The sequence below is a fragment of the Stenella coeruleoalba genome (genome assembly GCF_951394435.1).
Source record: "Stenella coeruleoalba genome assembly, chromosome: 17".
Lineage (NCBI taxonomy): Eukaryota > Metazoa > Chordata > Mammalia > Artiodactyla > Delphinidae > Stenella > Stenella coeruleoalba.
The window spans coordinates 31,160,824-31,187,618 of record NC_137163.1 but is presented as its reverse complement, the minus strand read 5'-3'; the positions used below and the strand labels follow the sequence as shown (position 1 = coordinate 31,187,618).

At 37.6% G+C, this 26,795-nt stretch overlaps 1 long non-coding RNA gene across 1 annotated transcript in view; it reads left to right on the top strand.

The window, feature by feature from the left end:
* Nucleotides 1-26,795, top strand: part of LOC307176130 — a 57,278-nt gene that overhangs the window by 12,504 nt on the left and 17,979 nt on the right. The window lies entirely within an intron of this gene.

The following is a 26,795-nucleotide window of genomic DNA, read 5'->3' as shown; positions in this document are numbered from 1 at the left end:
TGGCATGGATTTTTTGTGTTTATCACATTTGGGGTTTGCTAGCTACTTGTATCTGTTGTTTTGTATCGTTCACCAAATTTGGGAAACTTTCAGCCATTACTTTGAATATTTTTCAGTCCCACTCCATTGCTTCCTTCTGGGATTACAATTATACAAATGTTAGCTTTTTTGCTATATTACCCCAGGTACCTGAAACTCTATTCATTTTCAGTGTATTTTCTGTTCTTCAGATTGGGTGAATTTATTTTTCTGTCCTCAAGTTCAATGATTCTATCCTGTGTCATCTCCGTTCTACTGTTGAATAACCAGTGAGTTTTTTTTTTCTGTTTTTATATTTTTCTGTTCTATAATTTCCATTTGGTTCTTTTTTTATAAGTTCTATTTATTTACTCAGATTTTCTATTTTTTCACTTATTTAGAAAATTTCTACTTGCTTGTTGAAACATTTTTATTACAGCTGTTTTAAAAATCCTTAGATAATTCCAAAATCTGAATAATCTTGGTGTTGGCGTCTGTTCTTAGAGCTTTTCTTGTCTGGAATTGTTGGAGGTTAAGTTGGGGGATACTGCAGCACCTTGTCCAGGATATATGGGAGGCAATATGGAAGACCAGGAAACTCATCACCATGTCACTCCTCAACTCTGAACTCAAGGTCTTAGGCAACCTGTCTTCTTTCTTTCTTTCAGAGGCTCCCATTCCTGTTTGTTGTCTTGTCTCTAGGGCTTTTTATGTGAAAGAGTGAGGACATGGGAAGAATGGGGCTTCTCCATTTGGTGCAACTATAAGTCCTCAAGTTACTTTTTTGTAAATATAAACACTTCTTTCTAGTAAAAGAAAGAATCAGTGGTAGAAATGACTTCTAAAGTACTCATTTCGAGAAGGCTGATTAAAAACACAGGTACGCATTCAAAGTATAGTATTCTAAATCCAGGAAATAAAGTAGCATAGTGGAGGAAAACGTGTTTTAAGATCAAATAGGGTGAGTTTGAATGTTGTATATGTTACACTTTCTATACACACATTGTAAAAGCGTACTCAACTTAACGGTGGCTGTGAGGATGAAGTGTGTGCCAGGAACTTGCTGAGAGCTCATCAAGTGTCATTTCCCATATTTTACCAATAAAATCTCCATAATGAATGTAGTTGTATAATACATAAAACTTGTAAGGTTGAATAGATTTTATTGATGTATTTATTTTCTTCTCAAAAAAAAATAACAAGGAACCTGAAGTACAGAAGGTTTATAACATATCTGTGGCCATTCAGCTAACTAGTGCAAGAATCTAGACCAGTGGTGATTGAGTTGTGGTTCACAGAGAGCCAGCAGTTGCATCACCTGTGAACTTGTTAAATATACAAGTTCGCAGGTCCCTCACTGACCGCTGAAACAGAACCTCTCAGGGTAGTGCCCAGAAATTTGTTTTAACAAGCCTCCAGATGATTCTGATGCCTATTAAAGTTTGATAACTGCTGGCAAGGCACTGATCTACCTCCCGGGATCTTTCTAATACACCTTATAGGGTGCTGCCTCTTTTAACCTAGTGGATTCTCTCAGCTTATTTATGGCACTGATACTGATGTACAGAACCTCTATATCATAATGTGTTCATAACACACTGAAGAGTCTTACAATTCGGAATTCATGTCCTCTGCCTTCTGGAGGGAAAAAAAAATCATTTCCTGGATCCCTGCTAAACTCCTTTCCCTACCAATATAGCCAGTGTCACCCTGCAGTACTCTCATGGGGACAACACATTGTTTCTGCTGACTTTATTCAGAACATGGCAACCTACAGTTCAGCAAGCCCAGTTCATTATATGTGTTATTCTGTTTTTATAGCAACATGTGGATGCCCTTGGGGAAAGTTCTGATCATTTCAGACCAGAGCCCTTGTTTCTTTCTTTTTAAGACTTCCTTCAGCCCATAGTCAGGACATGGTAGCTCTCTCTACACTTCTACTCCTGACTGAGAAAGTGACCAATTGTGCATGGTAACACAATTGACAGCTATAATAGGCTCAACTTGGGAGACATCTCAAAGCTCTCATCCATCCCTCCCTTGTAGTAGACACTGTCCTCTTGAGATTTCCCAAATGGCTATGACTGGCTCCCTGGAGATAATATCAGTGACCTTGGGAAGGGGACTGAAGAAAAGTACATCTACATCTCTGTTGCTGCACTTTATCAGTAATTAATGCCCAAATCTTTGTGATCTGTTATGGACATCTAAGCTTTTCCTATGTTATCTGTTCTGAGTACATAGTAAATTGATTGTTGTCAATACACACTTCTAAAAAACACTCTATATACATAGTCCCCAAACTTATTAGTGCTTACTTATTTTAGGGCCAGGAGATCTATTTTGTGGATAGACTACTAGGTGTCATGCCTAGACAGACTCTAGCTAGCAACAGTTGTCACTTTGTGCTCTCTCTCCTTGTTTTGACAGATTAGGCAGCCAAAGATGGAAGTCTTGTAAATAACGAAAAGCTGAAATCAGCCAAGGATAGGCAGGAGTTATATAATCCACCAAAGCAGCAACAGATTAAAGTCCTTCCCCATATCTTCCTGTACATCTCAAGAAGCGAAAGGGGATGGGGTTGGTAGAACATTGAATTCCTGTTATCCTGTGAGCTTCCTCCACTTTTCTTGCAGTGCCCAACTCCTAACCTAACATTGGTCATTTAGTGTCCTAGAAACCTGGGAATTTTCCTTTGTAAATTGCTTATAGCAAGCACTTAATCTCTAAAAAGTGTTCAATATTCTATCACTGTGGGGCCAAGTGATGAAAGCAGAAATCCTTTCAATATGTATCTTTACTTGAAATGGGTGCTCTGGCCTGACAGTTGCACTCTTACAAAAATCAGCTCTTCTCTTTAGGCACGTGAAGGCATTTCTTTAATGTGTTCTTATTAGCATAGGTATTTGATAATTTCTACTTTTTGGAAGGCTGACCCCAAAACTTCTCATGCCCTTAGAGTTAATCCCAGGAATATGAATTTGGTTTATAGAAAAACAATTTTGTGTGCATTTGTGTGTGTGTATACCTATATAGAGACTGTTATTTTTGCCTGATTTCTGGGGGATTCTCTAGATTCTAGGACTATGAAATTATACCATTTATTTGAAATTCTTCGGTGTGTTCTCTGAAGGTTTTGAATTGAGACAATGGAACTTTTCTAGACCACCTTTTCCTTAAAGTTAAGTGAATATTTTGATTTATTTTATACTTCTCATTCAAAACATCATCTCATCTCATTTTTGGAGAAAGAAAATGGTACCTCTGACTTGGAATTACCTTCTAATCCTCTTTTTTTTTTTTTTTAACTTTAAAAGTGACCATTAAACTCAAAGTTCTCATCAGCTCTCAGTCTGAGAGATCTACATGGTACAGCTTCAGGACAGTGGACAAAAAGCAGCAGCTGTTGTCTATGTTAGGTCTCTATCCTGCAGGCATTAGCTCACCAAAAACAAATGAGGAGAACACTAAGTTCTCTGTGCTCTATGCTGCTAACAGAGCTAGGCCAGTATTTTAAATAGGTTGGACTTCATCCTCATCAGCACAACTGTTTGCTTGCCTCTTATATCTGGCCATGCAGCAGTGTCGGTATGTACCTCACCTAGGTACTGCTACTGCCTTTCTTTAAGAAACTCCAATTTAATAGGTATTTAAGTAAAGTAAAGCTGGAATTCAGTATTCGAGCTTCACTGCACCCACCATCCAATCCAGGCAACCATGATAGATCAGATATTTGTTATTAAAAATTTTTAACACAGTGTTGGCTTGAGACCACTGAGTTCCAAACCCATTTTACCTCTGTCTTCTCACATCTGTTGTGGACTGCATGTATGTATCCCACTTATATGTTGAAACCCTACCCCCTGATGTGATGGTATTAGGAAGTGTGACCTTACAGTTGTGACTGGGATTAGAGCAGGTCATGAGGTTGGAGCACTCATGAGCGGGATTAGTGCCTTTATAAGTCAAGAAAGAGGTTCCTTCTTCTTTCTGGTCTTTGCCATGTGAGGATGTAGTGAGAAGTCAACAGTCTGCAATCCAGAAGAGGGCTCTCACCAGAACCCAAGCATGCTGGCACCCTGATTTTGGACTTCCAGCCTCCAGAGCTATGAGGAATTTCTGTTGTTTATAAGCCACCCAGTCTATGGTATTTTTGTCACTGTAGCCTGAGCTAAGACATCCTCCTGCAGAAATCAAAGCTAAAAAGACAACTTTCCATTAATCTATTTTTAGCTGTGAGGGGTCCAAAAATGTCTTCACCTACCTTTTACAGAATCTCTATTAGTTAGGGATTTCATTTGGCTGCATATAATGAGACATCTAAACAACAGTGGCTTAAACACAATGGAAGTTTTCTTTCTTTTTTTTCACAGAACATTAACAAAAAGTTAAACTGCCTGGAAGTGGTATTGTCCTGCTCAAGATGTCAGGGTCAAGTTCTTTGATGTTCCCTTGACCTTTAATTCATGGACATTTAGAAGATGACTGCAGTCTTTCAGTTAGGAAGGAGGAATTACAAAAACTTAAAAGAGTACATGTGAATTGATTTGACCTCTGTTTTAAGGAGCTTTCCCGGAAGCACTAGCAGACATTTCATTGGCCAGAATGGTGTCACATCTGGCTGCAAGGGATGCTTCAAAATGTAGTTTTGACTAAAAATAGAGTTGCCGTATGATCCAGCAATCCCACTCCAGGACATGTACCTGGACAAAACTATAATTCAAAAAGATACATGCACCCCGATGTTCATAGCAGCACTATTCACAATAGCCAAGATGTGGAAACAACCTAAGTATCCATTGACAGATAAATGAATAAACAAGATATGGTATAGGGGTGCCTTCAAGATGGCAGAGGAGTAAGATGTGGAGATCACCTTCCACCCCACAAATACATCAGAAATACATCTATACGTGGAACAACTCCTACAGAACACTAACTGAACGCTGGCAGACCTCAGACTTCCCAAAAGGCAAGAGACTCCCCACATACCTGGGTAGGGCAAAAGAGAAAAGGAAAAACAGAGACAAAAGAATAGGGAGGGGACCTGCCCCTCTGGGAGGGAGCTGTGAAGGAGGAAAAGTTTCCACACGCTAGGAAGCCCCTTCCCTGGTGGGGATGGGGGATGGGTGGGGGGAGGCTTCGGAGCTATGGAGGAGAGCACAGCAACAGGGGTGCAGAGGGCAAAGAGGAAAGATTTCCGCACAGAGGATTGGTGCTGACCAGCACTCACCATCCCAAGAGGCTTGTCTGCTCAGATGCCGGGGCGGCTGGGGGCTGGGAGCTGAGGCTTGGGCTTCAGAGGTCAGATCCCAGGGAGATGACTGGGGTTGTCTGCGTCAACACAGCCTGAAGGGGGTTAGTGCACCACAGCTAGCCAGGAGGGAGTCCAGGAAAAACTCTGGACCTGCCTGAGAGGCAAGAGACCATTGTTTTGGGGCGCACGAGGAGAGGGGATTCAGAGCACCACCTAAACAAGTTCCAGAGATGGGTGCAAGCTGCAGCTATCAGCGCGGACCCCAGAGGTGGGTGTGAATGCTAAGGCTTCTGCTACAGCGACCAAGAAGCCTGAGTGCAAGCACAGGTCACAATCCACACCTCCCCTCCTAGGAGCCTGTGCAGCCGGCCATTGCCAGGGTCCCGTGATCCAGAGAAAACTTCCCTGGGAGAACACACGGCATGCTTCAGGCTATTGTAACATCATATTGCCCTCTGCTGCCGCAGGCTCACCCCACATTCCGTACCCCTCCCTCGCTTCTGGCCTGAGTGAGCCGGAGCCCCCTAATCAGCTGCTACTATAACCCCATCCTGTCTCAGCAAAGAACGGACGCCCTCAGGCAACCTACACACAGAGGTGGGGCCAAATCCACAGCTGAACCCCAGGAGGTGTGCAAACAAAGAAGAGAAGGGGGAAATCTCTCCCAGCAGCCTCAGGAGCAGCAGATTAAATCTCCACAATCAACTTGATACACCTGGCATCTGTGGAATAGGCAAACAGTCATCCCAAAATTGAGGTGATGGACATTGGGAGCAACTGTAGACTTGGGGTTTGATTTCTGCATCTAATTTGTTTCTGGTTTTATGTTTATCTTAGTTTAGTATTTCGAGTTTATTAACATTGGTAGATTTGTTTATTAATTTGGTTGCTCTCTTATTTTTATGTATATATATATTTTTCCTTTTTCTCTTTTTGTGAGTGTGTATTTGTATGCTTCTTTGTGTGATTTTGTCTATATAGCTTTGCTTTTGCCATTTGTCCTAGGGTACTGACTGTCCTTTTGTTTTTTTGATTTTTTAGTATAGTTTTTAGTGCTTGTTATCATTGGTGGATTTCTTTTTTGGTTAGTTGTTCTCTTCTTTCTTTCTCTCTTTTTTAAATTACTTTTTAATTTTTTTATTTTTAATATTTTTTTCCATTTTAATAACTTTATTTTATTTATTTTTTCTTTGTTTCTTTGCTTCTTTCTTTCTTTTTGTCACTTCTCTTCTGAGCCATGTGGCTGACAGTGTCCTGAAGCTCTGGCCCGGTGTCAGGCCTGAGCCTCTGAGGTGGGAGAAACGACTTCAGGACATTGGTCCACCAGAGACCTCCTGGCATCATGTAATATCAAATGGTGAAAGCTCTCCCAGAGATCTCCATCTCAACGCTAATACCCAGCTCCACTCAACTACCAGCAAGCTACAGTGCTGGACACCCTATGCCAAACAACTAGGAAGACAAGAAACAAACCCACCCGTTAGCAGAGAGGCTGCCTAAAATCATAATAACTTCACAGACACCCCAAAACACACCACCGGACATGATCCTGCTCACCAGAAATACAAGATCCAGCCTCATCTACCAGAACACAGGCACCAGTCCTCTCCACCAGGAAGGCTACACAACCCACTGAAACAACCTTATCCACTAGGACCAGACACCAAAAACAATGGGAACTATGAACCTGCAGCCTCTGAAACGGAGACCCCAAACACAGTAAGTTAAGCAAAATGAGAAGACAGAGAAATACACAGCAGATGAAGGAGCAAGGTAAAAACCCATCAGACCAAACAAATGAAGAGGAAATATGCAGTCTACCTGAAAAAGAATTCAGAGTAATGATGGTAAAGATGATAAAAAATCTTGCAAATAGAATGGAGAAAATACAAGAAACGTTTCACAAGGACCTAGAAGAACTAAAGAGCAAACAAACAATGATGAACAACACAATAAATGAAATTAAAAATTCTCTAAAAGGAATCAATAGCAGAATAACTGAGGCAGAAGAATGGAGAAGTGACCTGGAAATAACTACTGCAGAGCAGAATAAAGAAAAAGGAATGAAAAGAATTTAGGACAATCTGAGAGAACTCTGGGACAACATGAAACTCATCAACATTCGAATTATAGGGGTCCCAGAAGAAGAGAAGAAGAAAGGGACTGAGAAAATATTTGAAGAGAATATAGATGAAAACTTCCCTAATATGGGTAAGGAAATAAGTCCAGGAAACACAGAGAATCCCATACAGGATAAATCCAAGGAGAAACATGCCAAGACACATATTAACCAAGGTATCAAAAATTAAATACAGGGCTTCCCTGGTGGCACAGTGGTTGGGAGTCCGCCTGCCGATGCAGGGGCCGCGGGTTCGTACCCCGGTCTGGGAGGATCCCGCATGCCGCGGAGCGGCTGGGCCCGTGAGCCATGGCCGCTGAGCCTGCGTGTTCGGAGCCTGTGCTCTGCAAAGGGAGAGGCCACGATGGTGAGAGGCCGGCGTACCACCAAAAAAAAAAAAAAAAAAAAAAAAAAATACGAAGAAAAAAAAAGCAGCAAGGGAAAAATAACAAACAAGGGAATTCCCATAAGGTTAACAGCAGATCTTTCAGCAGAAACTCTGCAAGCCAGAAGGGAGTGGCAGCACATATTTAAAGTGATGAAAGGGAAAAACCTACAACCAAGACTACTTTACCCAGCAAGGATCTCATTCAGATTCGATGGAGAAATTAAAACCTTTACAGACAAGCAAAAGCTAAGAGAACTCAGCACCACCAAACCAGCTTTACAACAAATGCTAAGGAACTTCCATAGGCAGGAAAAACAAGAGAAGGGAAAGACTTACAATAAAACCCAAAACAATTAAGAGAATGGTAATAGGAACACACATATCATTAACTACCTTAAATGTGAATGGATTAAATGCTCCAACCAAAAGACATAGACTGGCTAAATGGATACAAAAATAAGACCTGTACATATGCTGTCTACAAGAAACCCACTTCAGACCTAGGGACACATACAGACTGAAAGTGAGGGGATGGAGAAAGATATTCCATGCAAATGGAAATCAAAGGAAAGCTGTAGTAGCAATTCTCATATCAGACAAAATAGACTTTAAAATAAGGCTATTACAAGACACAAAGAAGGATACTACATAATGATCACAGGATCAATCCAAGAAGAAGATATAACAATTGTAAATATTTATGCACCCAACACAGGAGCACCTCAATACATAAGGCAAATGTTAACAGCCATAAAAGGGGAGATCAACAGTAACACAATCATAGTAGGGGACTTTAACACCCAACTTTTACCAATACAGATCATCCAAAATGAAAATAAATAAGGAAACACAAGCTTTAAGTGATACATTAAACAAGATGGACTTAATTGATATTTATAGGACATTCCATCCAAAAACAGCAGGTTACACTTTCTTCTCAAGTGTTCATGGAACATTGTCCAGGATAGATCATATCTTGGGTCACAAATCAAGCCTTGGTAAATTTAAGAAAATTGAAATCATATCAAGTATCTTTTCTGACCACAACGCTATGATACTGGATGTCAATAACAGGAAAAACACTGTAAAAAATATAAACACATGGAGGCTAAACAGTACACTACTAAATAACCAAGAGATCACTGATGAAATCAAAGAGGAAGTCAGAAAATACCTAGAAACAAATAACAGTGAAAACACGATGACTCAAAACCTATGGAATGCAGCAATAGCAGCTGTAAAGGGGAAGATTATAGCAATACAATCGTACCTCAAGAAACAAGAAACATCTCAAATCAACAATGTAAACTTACACCTAAATCAATTAGAGAAAGAAGAACAAAAGAACCCCAAAGTTAGCAGATTAAAAGGATCATACACCATGATCAAGTGTGGTTTATCCTAGGAATGCAAGGATTCTTCAATATATGCAAATCAATCAATGTGATATACCATATTAGCAAATTGTAGAAGAAAAACCATATGATCACCTCAATAGATGCAGAAAAGGCTTTCGACAAAATTGAACAACACTTTATGATAAAAATCCTCCAGAAAGTAGGCATAGAGGGAGCTAACCTCAACATAATAGAGGCCATATATGACAAACCCACAGCCAACATTGTTCTCAATGGTGAAAAACTGAAACCATTTCCTCTAAGATCAGGAACAATATAAGGTTGTCCACTCTCACCACTATTATTCAATATAGTTTTAGAAGTTTTAGCCACAGCAATCAGAGAAGAAAAATGAATAAAAAGAATCCTAATAAGAAAAGAAGAAGTAAAGCTGTCATGGTTTGCAGATGACATGTTACTATACATAGAGAATCCTAAAGATGCTACCAGAAAACTACTAGACCTAATCAATGAATTTGGTAAAGTAGCAGGATACAAAATTAAGGCACAGAAATCTCTTGCATTCATATACACTAATGATGAAAATCTGAAAGAGAAATTACAGAAACACTCCCATTTATGATTGCATCAAAAAGAATAAAAGTACCTAGGAATAAACCTACCTAAGGAGACAAAAGACCTGTATGCAGAAAACTATAAGACACTGATGAAAGAAATTAAAGATGATACAAACAGATGGAGAGATATACCATGTTCTTGGATTGCAAGAATGAACTTTGTGAAAATGACTATACTACCCAAAGCAATCTTAATATTCAATTCAATACCTATCAAACTACCAACGGCATTTTTCACAGAACTAGAACAAAAAATTTCACAATTTATATGGAAACACAAAAGACCCTGAATAGCCAAAGCAATCTTGAGAAAGAACAACAGAGCTAGAGGAATCAGGCTTCTGGACTTCAGACTATACTACAAAGCTACAGTAATCAAGACAGTATGGTGTGGCACAAAAACAAATATAGATCAATGGAGCAGGGTAGAAAACCCAGAGATAAACCCACACACATATGGTCACCTTATCTTTGATAAAGGAGGCAAGAATATACAATGGAGAAAAGACAGCCTCCTCAATAAGTGGTGCTGGGAAAACTGGACAGCTACATGTAAAAGAATGAAATTAGAACACTCCCTAACACCATACACAAAAATAAATTCAAAATGGATTAAAGACCTAAATGTAAGGCCAGACACTATAAAACTCTTAGAGGAAAACATAGGCAGAACACTCTATGACATAAATCACAGCAAGGAGACCATAAACAAGATGAAAAGACAACACTCAGAATGGGATAAAATATTTGCAAAAGACACAACTGATAAAAGATTAATTTCCAAAATTTTCAAGCAGCTCATGCAGCTCAATATCAATAAAACAAACAACCGAATCCAAAAATAGGCAGAAGACCTAAATAGACATTTCTCCAGAGATGATATACAGATTGCCAACAAACTCATGAAAGGATACTCAACATCACTAATCCTTAGAGAAATGCAAGTCAAAACTACAATGAGGTATCACCTCACACCGGTCAGAATGGCCATCATCAAAAAATCTACAAACAATAATTGCTGGAGAGGGTGTGGAGAAAAGGGAACCCTCTTGCACAGTTGGTGGGAATGTAAATTGATACAACCACTATGGAGAAGAGTATGGAGGCTCCTTTAAAAACTAAAAATAGAACTACCATACAACCCAGCAATCATACTACTGGGCATGTACCATGAGAAATCCATAATTCAAATAGAGTCATGTACCAAAATGTTCATTGCAGCTCTATTTACAATAGCCAGGACATGGAAGCAACCTTAGTGTCCATCAATAAATGAATGGAAAAAGAAGATGTGGCATATATATATATGATGGAATATTACTCAGCCATAAAAAGCAACAAAATTGAATTATTTGTAGTGAGGTGGATGGACCTAGAGACTCATACAGAGTGAAGTAAGTCAGAAAGAGAACAATAAATACCATATGCTAACATATATATATGGAATCAAAAAAAAATTGTTCTGAACAACCTAGGGGCAGGAAAGGAATAAAGACTCAGGCATAGAGAATGGACTTGAGGACATTGGGAGGCAGGGAGGATAAGCTGGGATGAAGTGAGAGAGTGACATGGATATATATATACACTACCAAATGTAAAATAGATAGCTAGTGGGAAGCAGCCACATAGCACAGGGAGATCAGCTCAGTGCTTTTTGTCCACCTAGATGTGGGATAGGGAGGTTTGGAGGGAGACCCAAGAGGGAGGAGATATGGGGATGTATGTATATGTATAGCTGCTTCACTTTGTTATACCACAGAAACTAACACACCATTGTAAAGCAATTATACTCCAATAAAGATGTTAAAAAAATTTTAAAAAAAGAAGATATGGTACATATATACAATGGAATACCACTCAGCCATAAAAAAGAATGAAATAATCCCATTTTCAGCAACATGGATGGGCTTAGAGATTATCATACTAAGTGCAATATGTCAGAAAGAGAAAAACAAATACTGTATGATATCACTTACGTGTGGAATCTAAAATATGATACAAATGAACATATCTACGAAACAGGAACAGACTCACAGACATAGAGAATAGACTTGTGGTTGCCAAAAGGGAGGTTGGTGGCGGAGGGATGGATTGGGAGTTTCGAGTTAGCAGATGCAAACTGTTATATATAGAATGGATAAACAACAAGGTCCTACTTTATAACACAGGAAACTATGTTCAATGTCCTGTCATAAACCATAATGGAAAAGAATATAAAACAGAATGAATATATATTTGTATAATCAAATCACTTTTGCAGTACAGCAGAAATTAATATAACATTTTAAATCAACTATACAACAATTAACAGTTTTAAATAAAAATTTAAAAACTTTTCAAAATGTAATTTTGTTAGCTGAATACATTGCCACCGCTGCAAAGTCTGGTTTGTGTTAGTAAGGAAGAAGAGAGAACTGTTATAGAATAGACAACTATCAGACCCTATCTGAGGGAAAGTGTATAACTCAGTGAGTTTTTATTCATTTATCTTTAAACTGTCTTTAATTTTATTATGAAAACATGTGATTAATCTTGTTTTTAATTTACCTAAAATTGATTCTATGCATATTTGACTAGTGATTATAAAGTTTTGCATGAAAGCTAACAGTTTGAGAAGCACTTTTTTATAACCCAACACTTTGAGGCCATTCATGTTGTAAAATTTTAAAAAGTCCTGATGACTATAGAGGATGCCCAGGTACTCTTGAGCAGCAGTCTGACAAGTGAGGGGCCAGAAATTCATGAAGGCATGACCCCTTCCTATCTACCAAAGTTCGTGCTAGAGAGGACACCTCCATGAGTAGTCTTAGGCTCAGGAAATATGAATCTGATCCATATGAAATGTTCTACAGAGACTCAGTTTCTCTTCTAACTCATTACATCTTATAAATTGGAAAACCAAACCTAATAATTACAGATTGTCATCAATTGCAAGTCTTTAGTAGTCTTACCTGGTTTTTCTGAAGTTTTAGGTTGAAAATAAAACCAGAAAGAACTCCTTTCACTGCTCTGCCAGATGTTACAGTTTCAAGAATATGGAACAGGAACAACATTTTGGGATATTCCCCAACTCGTAGACTGTTTCTGTTAGTACTTATTTGTTATTAAGACCCAGGGAAGGGAGCTGGGCCATGTCACCCCAAGGAGAAAGATGACAGACAGAGCTGCTCACAGATGATGGCAGGACAAAGCACAAGATCAGCCACTCTCCTTGCCAAAAGTGCAAGGATCAGCAGCTCTGGTGAACACGCAGACTGAATTTGAAGGGGCAGTAGAGATTCATGTTTGAAAAGGACCTAGACTTTAAACTCACTGAATTGTTACCCGATAGAGACTATTTAAAACTTTAAAATTCTGTTTGAACTGGAAAAGAGTAAGATATCATCACTTAGAAAGTTTATTTTTTCTTCTGCTTTTCAGTGAGAAGGGAACAGTTAAAGAAGATAGATCAGTTACAAAGAAATATACATAGTTTCTTTGCATATCTGAGTAGTAATGTGAGTAAATTTGCAACCTCACTACACGTCATTTTCAAAAGTTGGATGGTGAAATAGGACAGCTTAAGTAATAGCAGCAAATTCATGTTCCGTTATTCATTCAGATAAAATTTTTTTGGTCTTATCATATTCTTTCATTGCATTAAAGTCTTAAAATAATTTCCTTTTTGTGTTTGTTGAAACATTTGGATGGAGTTTTGAATATGATCAATACTATATTAACAATTGCTTTTTTAAATTAAGGAAGAAAGAGTTGTGTTGGAAAAGAGTCAAAGTCTTAGGCAAGCAAGCACTAGAACATCAAATCTAGGTGGTCCTAGCTCTTCAAAGTGATTAAATGAAAGACTGGGACTTTACCATGTGATGCTAGTTGAGTGTGTGTTCAAGCTCACTTTAAATGACAGAGCAAGTTAGTCTTCTAATAAAATTTGAATATCTTCAACTTTAGAAATCATAATATTTTGTAATATCACGTAATAATAGGTTGAGGCTTTTAAAATACTAACTGTACTGATGACATACTCTACTTGTCAAAGCTACTTGAAATAATGAAAATGGATTTTGCTAGAATAGTATAGACTCTTGATGAAACGCTTATATTTTTTTAATTTGTGCTCCACTTTTACTCGTCAGCAGATTTTTCAATATGGAATAACAGTGCTTGTGTTACTACCCATGTCAGTGAACAATGGATTGACAGGTTGGACATTTGTGACTATCTTTTGATCATATTCATATTTTTCACTATTGCTTTTAACTTTGAATCAAGGCAATGATATATGTTATTGTTGGCCAATTTAACCTTTGGATAAAGCAGTACTTGAGTTTGCATTCAGGTGCAACAGTTTTATTCACATAGTGATACACTTCCTTGTTATACATAGCTGCTGTTGCCTCAGTACTGATCAAAATACCATTTTACCATTTATATAGAGCTCACAAAAAATTTAAAAAACAGCATAGATTTTCAGTGAAAAACAGAATAAAGATTCCTCAACCCTGGCCCTCCCATATATACACACTGTACTTATCAAGAGTGGGTCATAACCATCTGATTATAATCTGCACATTAATGGTTTCATCTACTTGTAATAAGGAAGTACAGATCTTCCTTGAATGATGATGGGGCTATGTCCTGATAACCCATCATAGGTTAAAAATAAGTCGAAAATGCATTTAGTACATCTAACTTACTGAACATCATAGCTTAGCCTAGCCTACCTTAAACCTGCTCAGAAAACTTCCATTAGCCTAGAGATGGGATAAAGCCAATTTTATAATAACGTGTTGAATATCTCATTTAATTCACTGAATACTGTACTGAAAGTGAAAAACAGAATGATTATTTGGGTACAGATGGTTGTAAGTGTATCAGTTGTTTACCATTGTGATTTTGTGGCTGACTTGCATAAAGTCAAAGAATTTAAGTCTAACCATTGTAACTCGAGGCCCCTTTATATGGGAAAATTTTGTGATTGGATTTCTTGGAATGGACACAGAATGAGGATAATTATGTCTCATATGAAAGCTCATCGTGGAGCACTCTATATATATCAGTCAGTCTTTCTCCCCAGTTACTGCAGTGATAATTTAATGGGCTCATGAACAAAGAACCATGGTGACAGGATGGATATTATTTTTGTGCCCAATAAAATGGGCTTCCCCTCACCAATGATTAGCTAACAATGACATTAGGTGGGTACCCAGTTTACCAATATCAGGCCAATGTTAAATCTCCAATAAGATATTGTTCCCTAGGTAGACTACCTGGCCAGTGGTGGCCAATTGATTGCATCGGGTCCTGTCTATCATAGAGTGTGCAGAAATTATTCCTCATTATAGAATAGACCTTTACTATAAATACAGACTTGACTTTTCTACAAACAGAATTTTTGCCAGCACCATCATCTGTGGACATGATGATAGCCCTATCCATTAATATGGTATTCCACTCAACATAGTTTCTGATCAAGGAATTTACTTTCATAGCAAAATAAATAAATAAATAAATAAATCAGTGAGTTACTATCTATAGGACTGACCACTTTACCATGTATTCAAAACACAGAAGCAACTGGCTTAATAAAATTGGGAAAAATTTATTGAAGAGCTCTTTATTTCAAAAAAAAATTGATAAAGCTTTAGCTAGATTTTTTAAAAAAGAGAATATTCAAATAAGTAAAATCAGAAATGAAAGAGGAAATCTTGTAAGACACCACAGAGATAAAGGATCCTAAGAGACTATTATGAACCGCAAATTGGATAACCTAGAAGAAATAAATTCCTAGAAACATACAAACAACAAGACTGAATCATGAAGAAAAAAATCTTTTGTTTTATAAATGAAGCAGAGTTGATTTAAAATATTGTGTTCGTTTCAGGTGTACAGCATAGTGATTCAGTATTTTTGCAGATAATATTCCATTATAGGTTATTACAAGACAATGGGTATAATTCCCATTGTTGCTTATCCTTGTTGCTTATCTATTCTATATATGGTAGTTTGTTAATCCCATACACCTAATTTGTCCCCCCTCCATTCCCTTTTCCCTTTTGTAACCACAAGTTTGTTTTCTATATCTGTGAGTCTGTTCTGTTTTGTATACACATTCATTTGTATTATTTTTTAGTTTCCATATAAGAATGTAAGAATGATGTCATGTAGTGTTTGTCTTTCTCTGACTTACTTCACTGAATATAATATATTTCACTGAATATAATATTATCTATGTCTATTCACATTGATGCAAATGGCAATATTTTATTCTTTTTTATGACTGAGTAATATTCCCTTTTCTCCACATCCTCCCAACATTTGTTATTTATAGACTTTTTGATCATAGCTAGCATGGACAGACCAATAATAAATAAGGAGAATGAATCAGGAAAAAAACCCCACAAAAACTTCCCAAGGAAAAAAAAATGTCCAGCACCAGATGGTTTCATTGATGAATTATACCACACATTTAAAGAAAAATAATGCAATCCTTCTCAAACTATTCCAAAAAAATTGAAGAGGAGTGAGCACTCCTGAACTTGTTTTACAAAACCAGCATTACCATGATACTAAAGCCATACAAGGGCACTACAAGAAAAGAAAACTACAGATTAATATCCCTGATGAATATAAATGTAAAAATTGTCACCAATATATTAGCAAATTGAATTAAACAGAATATTAAAAGGATGACATACCATGATCAAATTGGATTTATCACTGGGATGCAAGGATGGTACAACATAAAAAAATCAATAAACTTGATACACCACATTAAGAGAATGGAAGACAAAAATCGTGATAATCTCAATAAATGCAGAAAAAGCATTTGAAAGAATTCAATATCCATTTATGATTAAAATAATCCTCAAAAAAGTTGGTATAGAAGTTATGTACTTCAATATAATAAAAGTCATAGATGAGAAGGCCACAGTTAATATCATACTCAACAGTAAAAGGATGAAAGCTTCTCCTGTAAGATCAGAAACAAGACAGGAAGGTCCACTCTCACCACTCCTATTCAACATAGTACCCAAAGCAATCCTGTGAACAAAGAACAAGCTGGAAGTATCACAGTCCTGATTTTAAACTATTTTACAAAGCTATAGCAATCAAAACAGTATGGTACAGGCATAAAAATATAGACATAGACCAATGTAACAGAATCAAAAGCCCAGAAATAAACCCTCACATATAGGGTCAACTAATATTTGACAAGGGAGCCAAGAATACTCTGTAGGGAAAAGATGGTCTCTTCAATAAATGGTGTTCAGGAAACTGGATAATAACATGCAAAAGAATAAAATTGGACCCCTATAACCATACACAAAATTCAACTCAAAATGGATTAAAGACTTAAACGTAAGACCCAAAGCTGTCAAACTACTAAAAGAAAACATAGAGTAAAGGCTCTTTGACACTGGTGTTGGCAACAATTTTTTGAATATGACAACAAAAGCACAAGCAACAAAAGCAAAATAAACAAATGGGACTCCGTCAAACTAAAAATCTTCTGACCAGCAAAAGAAACAATCAGCAAAATGAAAAGGCAATGTATAGAATGGGAGAAAATATTTGCATACCATCTGTCTGATGAGGAGTAATATTGAAAATATATAACAAAGAAGAAAATATATAACAAACTCAATTCAACAGCAAGAAAATAATCCAATTAAAAATGGGCAGAGGACTTGGATAAACATTCTTCCATAGAAGATATACAAATGGCTAACAGGTACATGAAAAGATGCTTAATATTACTAATCATCAGGAAACTGCAAATCAAAACCATAATGAGGTATCACCTCACACCTGTTAGAATGGCTATCAAAAGACAAGTGATAACAAGAGTTGGTAAAGATGTGGAGAAAAGGGAATCCTTGTGTACTGCTGATGGGAATGTAAATTGGTACAACCATTATGGAAAACAGTATGAGTTTCCTCATACTTACATATGAGGAACTTACATATATGTAAGTTTAAGGTGTACAACATGATTTGATATATGAATATAATGTGAAATGAATACCACGAAAATGTAGGTTAACACCTGTATCCCCTCATATAATTACCATTGTTTTGCATGTGGTGATAACATTTAAGATCTACTTTCTTAACAACTTTAAAGTATATAATACAGTACTATTAATTATAATCACCATGCTGTACGTTAGATACCCAGAACTTATTCACCTTATAGCTAGAAGTTTGTACCATTTGGTCAACATCTCCCCATTTCCCCCACTCTCAGCTCCTGGTAACCATCATTCTACTCTCTATTTCTTTTTTTTTTTTTTTTTTTTTTTGCGGTACGCAGGCCTCTCACCGTTGCCTCTCCTGTTGCGGAGCACAGGCTCCGGACGCACAGGCTCAGTGGCCATGGCTCAGGGGCCCAGCCGCTCCGCAGCATGTGGGATCTTCCCAGACCGGGGCACGAACCTGTGTCCCCTGCATCGGCAGGCAGACTCAACCACTGCGCCACCAGGGAAGCCCCATATTTTTGAAATGTATATGTGAGAATGGGGAATTGGTAGCAGGATAACAGCTTTCAGATGTGGAACATGAGCTGGGACAGCTGGCTGGCAGTGAGTGGACTGATATTTAACAACTGCAAAAAGAATTATTTGGAAAGTGGTAAACTTAAAGATAATTTTAAGAAGCTTTTTATGTAATTCACTGTAGAAGACCTTTACCTCTCTGAATTAGTCGGAATTCAATCACTAAAATGGAAACACACAGTTTTTTGTTTAATCACAGATAATCTAATATAAGAAATTGGTTAATCAATTGGAGGTTAACTTATTGGTGGTTAAGTATTGGTTAGTATTGGAGTACTGGTGCTACAAAATGGAAACACAAAGCAACACAGAGATAGTAACTACAGGAAGCAGCTGCTAACCCCAGGTTTTCCTGTTCTACAAAGAGAGGTAGTTGGGATTATCAGAACATAAAAGTCTAAAGGAGGGGCCCCAGAAAGCCAACCAGAGCTGAAACCCAGACCTCTGAGGGATGGATGCAGCTTGGGCTCACATCTTAGAATCAATGAGGTTGATTCCGAGAATGGCAGAAAAAGCTGAAGCCTGGAACAAACTGTTTATAAAATCAGGGAGAAGAGCCATTGGTGGGGAGACACTGATAGGAATAGCAAGCAAATAGGAAGGAGCAAATTCTTTCTTCCCTCTCCTATTTTTTTAGCTTCCCCCTAGTGCCCAACTATTGGCCAAACTTAACAAGGAGCCAGATGGCAAAAGAGAAATGTAATTTGCAGAGTATCAGCTCTAGCATCACAAAGCCAACCAGAGAAAATGGGCTGGAGCTGAGAGAAAATTGCTTAATCACTAACCCTCTCCCATTAAAGGACCTGGGATAATGATAAATATTTTTTTTCAAAGCTTTCTGGATTCAGATTTGTAGTTCCAAGTTGTGTTAATGATCATCAGCTCTCAAGATGGCTTAGCTATTAAAGTTTTAAGCACAGGTTAACGCCTCTATACCCTGTAACGTTTTCCAGGCCAAGACATTTTTTAAAATCCCTGAATACAGTATATTTAATATTACTATATGAATAAATGCCATTATTCCCTTCAGTGGTGTTATATAATTGCTTACCTAGAATACCATGAAATCAGACGCAATGCAGGTTTCTCCTTCTAACAGTAACCTTCTTCCTTCTCACAATGTTTGTGCTTCCCTGTAAACCAACTAGATAAAATGCAAGAGGACATGAATATGGGGGTTATAGTTGGTCCTCTTGCCCATAAATTGTCCTAGATTTCACATCCAAATGCTTAAGAAAGCCACACTTTGACCCAGAGAACTTTTTCTGTATCAGCGTTTGCCAGGGTGCCATTCAAGACATACCACTGGTTGATAGGAATATTTTAGTTAATGCCAAAATGACGCTTCAACCTCACTCATCAGATGCTGATTGGAGCCTCACAAACTCCCTGGCATGTTTTAGGGACCCTGGCTTACCTCCCTGCAGCCATTCCTTGGCCCTTTATCATCCCTCAACTCTCATTTTAGCAATGCCGCCTTCCTTTCTTTAATTCTCTCAGCTTCTCAACTTGGGCCTCAACTGCTTCTTTGTACTCCCCAATCACCCCTATTTTCCCAAACAACTACCCTGCCTAAATTTTAGTCCCTAGGTTCCCATTTTCTCAGCCCACCCCCTATTCCCATATCCATCCACACAGCTTCAAATTCCTCTCAGTTCAGAGCTCCTTCTTCAGTATTTGTGATAATATCAATAGTATCTGCGAAACTACTGACACTGTGGCTTCAGCATCTCTCTATTGATTTCAGATTCACTGTCCTCCAATTTCCCCTCTTCTTTTTCTTTTTCTTTATTCAGTTTTGCCTTCTCAACATCTTCCAGATGTTGATTGGGTAGCTGAGGTCCAGCCGCTTCTTTCCTTCCCCTTGCTCTTACCATCCTCCTCTTTTCTTGTGTACTAGGTCTTGGAACCTGGACAGCCAGCCCCAGACCACTTCTCTGGGTTCTATTTTGACATCTCAAGCCTTAGTTCAGTTCTATCATGTGGAACTGTGGTCCTTCCTGCTTTCAAACCTACGTTTTGATTTTTAACTAAATTTATTTAAGAATAAAAGTGATCCTCCTTAAAGAATATTGTTAAATAAACTAGAAGTGATGGTGTATACAAGGGTTTATGTTTGGGAAATATTCTCCTGAAGGTCTTCACATGATTAAAAGGATGAGTGCATGGGCTTCTTGCTCCCCTAATGAGAAACAAGCTGTTTTCAGGGTTCTAAGTAAGGTTCCATTTGAGAAAGTAATCTGCCATGGAAAACATTATCTACAATGCAATTTGTCTGAACTTACTTCCTTGGGCAAAAGGGAGCCTGAAGTGCTAAGCCAGAGCTAGAGCCTAGAGGGTTATGTAGCAGACATTGTGAGGAGACAAAAGAGTTTAGTGACAAGAGTTATTGCAGAGACTGCACATACCTAGGCCATCATAGTGGAGGCAAGGATTCAAAATAGCAAAGAGAAACACATTCACAAGGCAAAAATGCTTGAACACCCAAGAATACAGATCATACCAGGAAGGCTAAGGACCATGAGAAGGGGTGTTACCTGGAGAGATGCTGTGCAGCACTGAAGGGTAATCATTACAGGTACTTTTTTAGGTTGCTGCAGTTCCAACCTTCCTGCAGTTGGAAGAATTGTTAGGAGTGTGGAGATCATACATTTGATGGTACCCAAAATAGCAATTTTAGTAATTGTCAAAAGAAACAAAGCATTTAGGAAAACCCCACTGAATATACATAGCCCTTGTCACTCATTAATGATTTACTGAATGAAAAAGCTCTTTACTGTGTTAAAGTTCCAAGGTGCTTAGCAGAAGTGGAGAAAAATGGTGAGGTAGATGGTATAATGGTAATTTATAGTATTGTGATTCATGAGCTATTGGGCATGAAGTGATTCTTCAGTAACCTACTAAAAAATGACTGAAATGCCCAGTCATTGAATAATATTATAAAGGAAGTGCTATGGAATTCAACAGCTCTCAACTGAGCTCTTGTAAAATTTCACTTCCTTCTTCCTTTTCCTCTTTCGCCTCATCCTCACCCAAAATGAGAACTCTGGAATATTCTGACTTCTTCCCTCACTCTAAGTTCACCCCCGCGTCAAGATTTTATTTCAGAGAATTTAATGCTTTCACCTTTAGGTTATTATCAAGAAATTCCTTTTCAGTATGGAGCTACCAACCCATGTTAACAATTCCCAGACCTTTAGAGTAATTATATATTTATAACTAAGTTTATCGACCACCATCTTTCTTCTCATCTTTTTCTGTTATGCAGTTTTCATTCTGGTGTTTTATTGTTTATTTGTTTTGGTTAGTGAACTTTCATCCTTATTTTCCCTGGAAAGCATACCTAACAATATATTTGGATCTCTGAATTTTTACACATATCTTTCTTTCACTATCACAGGTAATATTTTGGTTGGGTTCAGTAATTTCTCTTAGTACTAGGAGATGTTATTCCAGTATCTTCTAGCTTCCAATGTTGCAGAAGAGAAGCCTGATGCTTTTCATTTACAGATTACTTGTTATTTGCAGGATTTTTCTCTATTTCTTGGATTTTGAAATTATTTCCAGGATATGTATGTGTTTTTATTTTTCATATAATATGCCTAAAACACTGTAAGTAATCCCTTTTTCCCTTGTCCTTTTACAATAATCTTCCTTTTGAAGTTCCAAATCATTAATTTGGCAATCAACCGTGATCATTCTTTCCTTAAATTTACCCAATTTACATTAGGAAATTAATAATTAATAAAAAATTACATTTTTTAGTTAGACTTGACTTTACCTAAGTGCTTTATTATTTGTTCTATTCTTATGGGCACCAATTTCTTTCTAGAAATTATTTCACTCTATGTGGACTCTAGGTACGCTGACTGACATTTTTGCCCTGGCTACTGGGCCTCCTCAGAAGGGTTGTTATTCTTTGTCGGGCTCATGTCTGATTGCTAGAATATCCTCAGTGTCAGCCATTCCACAGTGCAGAAGTTGTCACATTGTCTCCCCTTGTTTCCTGGGGATTTAAAGCCAGATGATCCCTAAGCAACTAGAGCGAGCCTCCCAATACTTACCTTCACTGGTACCTTGTTCTCTTTTTAAGCTTTCGGAGGCCAAGGAGACCAGGCATGCAGCCAGTGTCTGGTTTCCTCAGGGGTCACAAATTGTCACCAGCTATATTCTTTCCAGAATATGCTGCTTTATAATACTTGGCCATTGTATTAATTACCTATTGCTGCATTACAATGTCACCACAAACTTAGCATCTTAAAACAACACACATTTATTATCTCACAGTTTCTGTTGGGCAGGAATCCAGGCATGGTCCAGGTGGGTTCGTTGCAAGATTATAATCAAGGTTTCCACTAGTGCTGAGTTTTCATGTGGGATCAACTGGGAAAGGGTCTGCTTTTAAGCCCACTTGTTTGTTGGCAGTACGCAGTTCCTCGTAGGCTGCCAGACCACGGGCCTCAGTTCCTTGCTGGCTTTTGTCTTCAAGTCTCCCTCATCTTCTTGCTGTGTGGCCCTCTCTATATGGCAACTCACAACATGGCAGAGCAGGTTGCTTCACCAAGACTAGTGAGTAAGGGAGCCTTCTCTCAAGACAAGGATGACAATCTTATATAATGTGTTCAGGTATGCATAATCGGGTACGTCCTGCCATCTTCGCTATATTCTATATGGCTAGAAGCAAGTTACAGGTCTTGCCCACACTCAGGGGGAGGGAATCTCACAAGAGCATGAACACCATGTGATCATGGGAGCCACCCTAGAGTTTGTCCTCCACAGACATCATATCCTGAGAAGGGGAAAAGCCACTCATTTTCATCTGTTTGGACTACCTTGAGTTATAAGACATTTTGGGCCCTGTGTCTCATAGTGCCTACCACCATTTAAGGTAGGAGAGTTATAAAAACACAGGCATGGCTGCAAAGAGCAAGAGAGCAGCATTCAGGCAGCCATCTTCCCAGAGTTCTAGTCCTGTCATCTTTCTCCATGAAACAACTATCCTCCATCCCTGCTGCTTCCACTTTATTTTTTTATTAGGAAAAAAAGAAAAAAAAAAGCCGTCTTTTATTGTACTAATAACACTCTAAAATTTTAAAATCAGGACACGTTTTGAAAACCTGAATACGTTTTTTTCATTTCTAATACTCTTTTTTTTAAATTGAAGTAAAGCTGATTTACAATGTTGTGTTAGTTTCGGATGTATAAGAAAGTGATTCAGCTATATATACGTGTACGTATATACATATCTATATATACATGTACTTATATATATTCTTTTTCAGATTCTTTTCCCTTATAGTTTATTACAAAATATTGAGTATAGTTCCCTGTGCTATATAGTAGGTCCTTGTAGATTATCTATTTTATGTATAGTAGTGTGTATATGTTAATCCCAAACTCCTAGTTTATCCCTCTCCCCACCTTTCCCCTTTGGTAACCATAGGTTTGTTTTCTATGTCTGTCGATCTATTTCTGTTTTGTATATAAGTTCATTTGTATCCTGTTTTTAGATTCCGCATATAAGCGATATCATATGGTATTTGTCTTTCTCCGTCTGGCTTCCTTCACTTAGTGTGATACTCTCTAGGTCCATACGTGTTGCTGCAAATGCTGCCTCCACATTAGATCAGTCCACAGTCAGATTTGGACTGGGTTACTAAAGCAACCTCCAAACTGACCTCCCTGCCTCTGGGCTTAAATTATTCCAGTAAATTCCCAACATTGCTCGAGCAATTTTTCTTAAATCTTTAATTTTTAAAAATTAATTTTGTCTCTTTCTCATTTAAATTCCTTAGATGGCTCCTCAGTACTTTTAAACCAATGTCCAAATTCCTTAACACTGCTCACAAAGCCATGCATGATTTTATCTTTTCAAAGTAGTCTTTCTATGCTTTCCCAATCTATATGGTCCAGTCACAGCAAGTGTCCTTCCTTCATTTCCCTGACTTTATCAATATATCACATCATCACCTTCAGACCATTATATATGCTACTCTCTCTGCCTTAGATACTTTCCTTTTGCCAAGAAACTTTCATTGATCTTTCATGTCACATTAAGCACTAATGCTTTGAGGAAATCTTCCTGACCTAGCAAGTCCAATGTGGATTCATTCTTATGTACGTCTTTGGCCTCCCATACTTCCCTTATTGTCATACGGTTAACTCTGCATGTGATAGGAGTATTTTCTATGAGGAATTAACATTTTTATTAATATTTTTATTGATATAGTAGCCTCTCCTACTAGACTATAAGTTCTATGAGAGAAGGATTCAGTTTTATTTCTCTATCAACTATTAGCTTGTATGCAAGCAACAAATACACTCAGGCTAACTTAACCAAAAAAAAAAAAAAATTATCAAAAGGGCATGGATTAGCCCACAACATCAAAAGAAAAACTGAGGAACCATTTTTAAAAAAAGGTAGGTAACATGGTAGTTACAGTGAGCTAGAAAGCAGGATGAACAAATGAGTGAGACCATACTATAAAGAAAAATCACTGCTATTTTCTATCCTTGTAAAACTCTGCTTAAGATTCAAATTTTCATGATAGAGTCCTATTAAGCTAGTTTGGGCACATCTAAGGCTTATGGTGGGGAATGTGTAGTTTCCCAAACAAAATAGGAATGCTGCTATCAGTAAAAAGAATGGGTGCAGAATAAACAAAAACAAGAGGTCTACTAAAAGTATTCACCCACAGCAATAAATATTTGTAGAATGAATGGACATCTGAAGTAGACTAAACTTAGTGGAGTTTGCTACTATACCAGTTATAATAGAATACTTGGAATTGTTCAAGTTGCATTATTGAGGTATGACTGAAATGTAAAAAGTTGTACATATTTATTGTATACAACTCAATGAGTTTTGAATAAGTATACACCTGTGAAACCATCACCACCATCAAGACCATGGATATATCCATCACCTCCCAGAGTTTCTTCTTACCTCCTTTTTTATTAGTAGTGGTAGTAGTACTACTAGTAGTAGCAGTAGTAGTGCGTGTATGTGTGTTTAGAACACTTAACGTAAGATTTGCCCTCTTAGAAAATTTTAAGTATATAATATTGAATTGGCAACTATAGACACTATGCTAAGTAGAAGATCTCCAGAACTTATTTATCTTGTATAACTGAAACTTTGTACCTTTTGACCATCACCTCCCCATTTCCCCCCATCCCTAGTGCATGGCAATCACCATTCTACTCTCTGCTTCTACGAGTTTGACTATTTTAGATTCACATATTAATGAGATCATACAGTATTTATCTTTCTGTATCTGGCTTACTTCACTCAGTATAATGTCTTCCAGGTCCATTCATGTTGTCACAAATGGCAACATTTCCTTCTTTTTTAAGGCTAAATAATATTCCATACCACATTTTCTAATTCATCCATCCATTAATGGACAGTTAGGTTGTTTCCATATGTTGGTTATTGTGAATAATGCTGCAATGAACATGGGACTGAAGCTACCTTTTTGAGATCTTGATTTCAGTTTGTTTGGGTAAATACACAGAAGTGGGATTGCTAGTTCTATTTTGAATTTTTTGGAGAACGTTGATGTTTTCCATGATGGTTTTGTCAATTTACATTCCTACCAGCAATGTACCAGCGTTCCCTTTACTCCATATTCTCACCAACATTTGTTATCTTCTTTTTTTAAAAAAATAATAGCCATCCTAGTAGGTGTGAGGTAATATCTCATTGTGGTTTTAATTTGCACTTCCCTGATGATTACTGATGTTGAGCACCTTTTCAGGTACCCATTGGCCATTTTTGTCTTCTTTGAGAAATGCCTATTCAGGTACTTTGCTCATTTTTAAAATTAGGTTATTTGTTTCTTGCTATTGAGTTGAAGGAGTTCCTTATAAATTTTGGATATTAACTCCTTATCAGATAGGTGGTGTGCAAATATTTTTTTCCCATTCTATAGGCTGCCTTTTCATTTTGTTGATTGTTTCTTTGGCTGTGTAGGAACATTTTAGTATGCTGGAGTCCCATTTGTTTATTTTTTTATTTTGTTGCCTGTGCTTTTGGTGGCAGATCCAAAAAACAATTGCCAAGACCAGTGCCAAGGGTGTTTTCCTCTATGTTTTCTTCTAGAAGTTTTATAGTTCCAGATTTTACATTTAACTTTTTAATCGATTTTTAGTTGAATTTTCTGTATGGTGTGGTATAGCGATCCAAATTTATTCTTTTGCATGTGGATATCCAATTTTCCCAACACCATGGAGACTATCCATCCTTTCCCCATTTTGTATTCTTGGTGCCCTTGTTGAAAATTAGTTGACAGTATATGCATGGGTTTATTTCTTTGCTCTTGATTCTGTTCCATTGATCTGTGTATCTGTTTTTATGCCAGTACCATACTCTTTTGATTACTGCTGCTTTGTAATACGTTTTGCAGTCAGGAAATGTGATGCCTCCCGGTTTGTTGTTCTTGCTCAGGGTTGGCTAATAGATCTGGAAATTGAAAACAGGGTAT